Raw genomic sequence first — 6950 nt, forward strand, 5'->3', positions numbered from 1 at the left:
TTAAAATTATCGATCATAGTACATTAATATTTTCATAGGGGTCTCTGGATTAGAAATCCGTGGCTCCTTGTCACCTAACAACACGGTGTGCATTTGGTATGCCTGATGATTCATGTTTTCTTTTAAAATCCACAACTAGATGCATCTCCCCAAGCCCTCTTTAGAGGATCTACGATACCTTTGCTATTCCTCCTTCCTCCCTCTCTGGATTAAAACCAAATTATGATAAATGTACATATTACGTCTATTTGGATCGTACTTCTCAAAATACAGCATTTTCATACTTGGCCATGTCTAGTTTACGAATGAAATGGTCTGACGGAGATGTTTGGACATACTCGGTATATAAATCCAAAAGAAAGAAGTATGATATCACTCCAATACCATTCTTTATAAGAAAAGTTTAGGAAAAAAGTTAAATCAAATATAGTAATTGATAAGAAAAAAGGTCTTTCTTTCATCGGAGAAATGTTTAAAAAAAGGTATAATTTTTTCGTGAATGATATCATAAATAGGATGGTGGAGTTTATGTCATCACACCATGCAGGCTAACACAGACTATGGAAATGTCTGCTCTACCCAAAATTTACAACGCAATTAAATTGGCAGCATTACCCACAAAAATGGAAGAGGCATAGTAGCAAGGGGAAAAAAAGTAAGGAACCCTTTGTATGGTCGGTCTCGCCCTATATTATAAGAACATAAAGGGTTAAAGAAAAAGTGTGATAAATAAAAACATATACCAATTTCATTTAAGGACCCAAAAAACTGGACAGTGTGCCATATAAATTGCAAATAGTTGGGAAGTCAGATTTCGATGTATTCCCATTCCATTGGCATCACTGGTTAATGAATTGATACACAAACATCACGCCGGATTCAAAAATTCGAAATTTTCAATTTAAATTACTGGTACAAATTCTTGCAACTAATCAGAATGGTTATATATAGTGGGGGATACAATCTTCCCAGCTCTTGCAGATTCTGCTGTGAGGAGGTCCAGAGTTTTATTAGATGCATTTTATTTTGGTATTCGTCCCATATGTAGCTCGTTTTTGGTCACAGGTCCAGGGAAATGGCTGAAGAATTGCAACATTTCGCCTAGAACTACACGCTACAGATAGCAATACTGGGGTTTTGAAAAGCCACAATAGTCATCAATCAATAATATAATAATTATTTTACCAAAAATGTTTAATTTTTTTTAATTTCGCAATCTGCTAGAAGCTAGGAGAATACGGAAGGTTCCAAATCTTTTGTGAAGTCATCACAGCAAGTTGAAACAATATATGGCAGATACATAAAATCCGAAATGGACTGATGTTGATCAGATAGATGGGAAGGGTTTGGTGGAAACTGAAGGGTGGGACTAATTTATCACCAGATAAACAATTGTCAGTGGCATTCACGGGATCCTTGTGAAACTGTGGCCTATAGGTGCGGAGCTTTCTCTGTCTAGAATAGCACAGTTTATCTCTCGTCCTCTCTTCTAATCGTCTTTCTCTCTCTTCTTGTGTTCCCTCTCTCTGCGTCCTCTCTTTCTGTCTGCTCTTCTCTCTTTCTGTCTCTCTCTGCGTCTCTCTCTCTTCTCACTCTCTCTCTCTTTCTCTCATCTCTCGTCTCTCACTCACTCTCCCTCACTGCATCTCTGCGCCTCTCTTCCCTCGTGCGTCCTCTCTCTTTTCTTTCTTTTCGTTATCTCTCTCCTTCTCTCCTCTCCTGTCTCTCTCTCTCTGTCTCTCTCTCTTCTGTGGTCCTCTCTCAACGCCTAGGGCCGGCAGTACAACGCAGGTTGAGCAGTACATGTCATTCCCATAAGCTGCCGGCTGAATTATGAGGCAGGGATTTCCATGACTACTACGAGCATTTCGGCACCCCAGGCAAATGTTTGAACGAGAGAGCAATTCCTGGGAGAACTAAACGGAGCCACTCAGAGAGGTGGGAGGGAGGGCTGAGGGCTGGTGTGTGGGGTGTTAAAATAATAGAATACTTAATTAATCTCAAAGCGGAAAATTTGTTCTGTGGGTCGTGGGGGATTTAAAGTTGTGATTGAATTCCTTCTGCTGACACTTCTGGTCTCTCTGAGTCTGTAACTAAAGCATGCCATCTTCCTCTATGTGTGTGTGGTGTGTGTGTGTTGGTGTTGTGTGTGTGTTGTTGTGTGTGTGGTGTGTGTGTGTGTGTGTGTGTGTGTGTGTGTGTGTGTGTGTGTGTGTGTGTGTGTGGGTGTGTGTGTGTGTGTGTGTGTGTGGTGTGTTGTGGCTGTGTGTGTGTGTGTGTGTGTGTGTGTTGTGGCGTGAATGGTGTGTTCCCTGTTTGTCAGGAAATCATTACTTTAACTGTCGAAAGCTGGTGGCTTCCATGCCACTGTTTGCCAACGCGGACCCCAACTTTGTGACCTCCATGCTGACCAAGCTGCGCTTCGAGGTGTTCCAGCCTGGAGACTACATCATCAGAGAGGGCACCATCGGCAAGAAGATGTACTTCATCCAGCACGGAGTGGTCAGCGTTCTCACCAAGGGAAACAAGGAAACCAAGCTCTTAGACGGATCCTACTTCGGGGGTAAGAGAAATAGTGTACCAGGGCAGAAGAAAGGTCACACACATACATTATGCTGCAGAGCTTAAACCTCTTCAGCTTTAATATTCATAATGGTGGCCTGGAAAAACACAACAGCACAAATTAGCTTCTTAAGAGGTCAGCGTAGGTCTGCTTTCAGGCACGCTGCACAACTGCATGAGTGTAAATGTAATTTCTGCTCTGTTCTTGTCTCTCACGAGCAGGGTTGTCTAAAGCACTACTCATTATTCTGCCTGTCATTCTGCAGGGTATGAGGCCTGTTGATTTTATGTTTTATGTGAGGCTGGTTACTCTTCCAATTATCAATATGATCATTGCATAATTGCATAAACATGCCAAATGACAAAGAAGAACATAGTTGACATATACAGGGGTTGGAACCGAAATTATGTTCCAATCGTTTCATTCTGAACAGAACCACCATTTTTTTTGTTCATTTCCGACCAGAACAATAAAGTTCAGAACTGGTTGGAACTCCAGAAAAGTACGTTTTTTTATTATTCCTTTCTTAAATTGTTTTACCTGTGAAATCAACAGTTGTTTACGTTTAGCTCATTAAATGATTTCACCAATAAGTGCGGATAGAGCAGGCAAGCTAGTTGTTTACATGCGTGATGGACAGACAAGTGTAGCCTATAGCGCAAGATGCGACTGACATTTTGCGCGTGGGGGAAAGAGTGAGAGAGGGTGGAGGAGGCTTGAAGCGCTGGGCATCTTGTTATGACATGCATTATCTGAATTAGGTCCACAGAATTATACCTATGTAGGAGTGGCTTCTATGGAGGAACTTTTAATGTCCTTTGAGCTAGCTAGCTAACAAGCTTGTGTGTGCAGAATGGCACCAAAATTAAAAACACGTCTTACATTTCTATAGTTAATAAATCCAATGCGGTAACTAGGCCTATAGTATCCTTAACTACTAGCATTGAAAAAGTCAGTGGTGTAAAGTACTTAAGTAAAATAATTGTACGTTTTACTTAAGTAGTTTTTTTGGGTATCTGTACTTTACTATTTATATTTTTGACAACTTTTACTTTTATTTCACTACATTCCTAAAGAAAATTATGCACTTTTTACTCCATACATTTTCCCTGACACCCAAAAGTACTTGTTACATTTTGAATGCTTAGCAGGACAGGAAAATGGTCCAATTCACCAACTTATCAAGAGAACATCCCTGGACATCATTTACTTGAGTCTATTAAAGTATCTTTACTTTTACTCAAGTATGACAATCGGGGACTTTTTCCACCACTGGAATAAGTTAATCCATTCCTCTCTCGCTAAACACATGGGCGGCAGGTAGCATAGCGGTTAAGAGCGTTGAGTAACTAACCAGTATCTAAAAGGTTGCTGGTCAGATTCCCCGAGCCAACTAGGTGAAAAATCTGTCGACGTGCCCTTGAGCAAGGCACTTAACCCTAATTGCTCCTGTAAGTCGCTCTGGATAAGAGCGTCTTCTAAATGACAAAACGGTCAACTGTAAAACTGTAATAAATATCTCTCTCTATCTTCTGAATCCCTCTTGTAACATCAGTACAGTACTATCCTTCTGAGGGGGGAGGGGCCGGTAGCACACATACTGGCAAATATTTTCAGCTTGCAGGCAGACACTCAAATACGTTTCTGAGTTACAGAGTGAGGGATTTGCATAGGAACTTTGTTGATTTTTTTTCATGGGACTAGAAATAAATGCCTGGATCATAAAATACCATTATTAACCGGCTCCAACCCCTGATATACAGTGTACGGTATATGACAAAATACTTGTTAAAAGGTAAATAAGGCTAAAATGCTTTCAGGCTTTTCAGTCCTGCATTTCCAAGGTATTATAGAACAATCACGTGCTAGTTGTTCTTTCCCCCAACAGGGTCAGACAGCTCTTCTCATGGTGTCGGGGAGTGTATGACACGTGTATGACTTCGCTCTAGCCAGTCCTCTTACCAAATACCAATTCATTTGGACAGTGACAGTGACAGTGTATCATTGAGAAGACACTGTTTAAGTAATGAGAAACCGCAGTGAGGCATTTAACAGCACATGACCTGCCTGCTGAAGTTTAATTACGCCGCTCCCTGCTCTGGACCGTCTCCGTGCCCTCTCCCTGGGGGGGCGCCGCAAATAATAGAAAGATGGGAAGCAATCTATCCCTGTGTGTGTGTGTGTGTGTGTGTGTGTGTGTGTGTGTGTGTGTGTTCCTGTAAATAATTAACTTTAACTGTCGAAAGCGCCAAGATTAATCAACATTTCAGCCTGCCTGGTGTGTCTCCCTGGGTGAGGGAGGAGTGAAGCACCATCTTTCTTTGTTGTTGTTTTCCCTCTATTTAAACATGTATTTTGACTTACACATGAATTGCATGGATCAACACAAAGCACCACTGCCACTGCAAATGCACCGTTTTTGGAACGGAACTGGTTGCCTCGCATTAAATATTTAAGCCCTCGATCTGCAATTATTTCTCCCAAACGCGTTAGATGCACTGGGCTTTGCAGGTTTTGATTCCATTATCCGGCAGCTATTCCTAGCATCCAGGGCCAGACTGGCTGCTCCAGGGAGAGGCAAGGCCAACCAACCCAAGCCCACCATGCAGCCAGAGGGAGTTTGTTACCAAACATGAGTTAGTCATTCATGAAATGAATTGATGTAAGAGGAGCACCAGGGATATGTCACTTCTCTCTCTCTCTCTCTCTCTCCCTATCTCTCCTTCTCTCCCTCTCTCTCCTTCTCTCCCTCTCTATCTTTCTCTCTCCCTCTCTCCCTCTCTCGCTCTCTCTCTCTCAGCCCTACCAAACAGGAAGTGAGAGAAAGTGAGCATTTCCAAGAAACAAACACTAAGGGTCAGAGGGGTGTGGACACTCTGAATGTGTGCATTTTCTGTATTGATGACTATACTATAGATGTATGTGTGTAAGCTCATTAATGTCATGTACAGTACATGCTGGTCATCAGTAACAGTATGCATTATTCACATTAATATATGCTCAGTAGTCTGCTCCTGTTAACTAACTGTAGGATCAGCTTTCTCTGGAAAGCCTAATATGGGCATTGTGTGTGGCATGTTGTGGATTCGAGTGCTGGGCAGAAATACAACAATCCAGGGGAGGTGGACATATAATGTGACTGCAGTATTCAAGCCAAAGGACACATGGAGCATAGCCAGGCCCAGTCACTGGTCTCTCCTCTGGGCTCACACACACACACACACACACACACAACACACACACAGCATCTAGAAGACCCCCTCCCTCCCCAGACTGGGTGTGTTACTGTGTTAGTATAGGTCATCCTTGTGTAATTACTGTGTGACTGGTTGAACTGCAGCTCTCCTGAATAGTGCAGTTACATCAGTAGAGTGACCCGTGGCTGGAGATGTCCATCAAACCCTGGTGCTTATCAAGAGGCAGCTTTGATCACTTTTCCTTCAAGTGAGCTGTGGCGGGGGTTGAGGGAGGGGGCAGGGGCGGGGGTGGTGGAGGAGGAAAGAATCAACTGTACCGACTGAAATCTCTCGTGTCATCTTGTGCCTGGACTGAGCTCAGGCTAGTCCTCTCTGAGCCAGCTCCTCTTAATCTCTAGGCCCTTAAAGTCCAGGCTGGAAAGAAGAGCTTTCTGGTACCCAGGCTTCTGCTCTGAGCCCTGTCTCTGCCTATGTCTCTATTCCTGTCTCAGTCCGTGTCTCTGTCTCAGTCCGTGTCTCTGTCCTTGTCTCAGTGCCTGTCTCTGCCTCTGTCCCCATTCCTGTCTCTGTCCCTGTCTCTGAGCCCTGTCTCTGCCTATGTCTCTATTCCTGTCTCAGTCCGTGTNCCCTGTCTCTGCCTATGTCTCTATTCCTGTCTCAGTCCCTTTCCCTGTCTCAGTCCGTGTCTCTGTCCTTGTCTCAGTGCCTGTCTCTGCCTCTGTCCCCATTCCTGTCTCTTTCCCTGTCTCTGAGCCCTGTCTCTGCCTATGTCTCTATTCCTGTCTCAGTCCGTGTCTCTGTCCCTGTCCTTGTCTCAGTGCCTGTCTCTGCCTCTGTCCCCATTCCTGTCCCTGTCTCTGTCTCTGTCCCTGTCTCAGTCCGTGTCTCTGTCCCTGTCCTTGTCTCAGTCCCTGTCTCTGTCCTTGTCTCAGTCCGTGTCTCTGTCCCTGTCCTTGTCTCAGTCCCTGTCTCTGTCCCTGTCTCTGCCTATGCTCTATTTCTGTCTCAGTCCCTGCTTGTCTTCTGCTATCCACCTTGTCAGTCCTCTTGGCCCCAGTCCGTGTCTCTGTCCCTGTTCTGCCTATGTCTCTATTGTCCTGTCTCAGTCCCGTGTGTCTGTTCCTGTCCTTGTCTCAGTCCGCTGTCCTCTGGTCCCGTCCTTTGTCCCTCGTTCCCTGTCTTTGTCCCTG

The 6950-nt window shown here is 44.0% G+C and overlaps 1 pseudogene; it reads left to right on the plus strand.

Moving 5' to 3' along the window:
• LOC111969109 (potassium/sodium hyperpolarization-activated cyclic nucleotide-gated channel 4-like) overlaps window positions 1-2845 on the plus strand; it is a 44759-nt pseudogene extending 41914 nt beyond the window's left edge.
• Window positions 2846-6950: the final 4105 nt, after the last annotated feature.

This window comes from Salvelinus sp. IW2-2015, linkage group LG10 (assembly GCF_002910315.2).
Source record: "Salvelinus sp. IW2-2015 linkage group LG10, ASM291031v2, whole genome shotgun sequence".
Taxonomy (NCBI): domain Eukaryota; kingdom Metazoa; phylum Chordata; class Actinopteri; order Salmoniformes; family Salmonidae; genus Salvelinus; species Salvelinus sp. IW2-2015.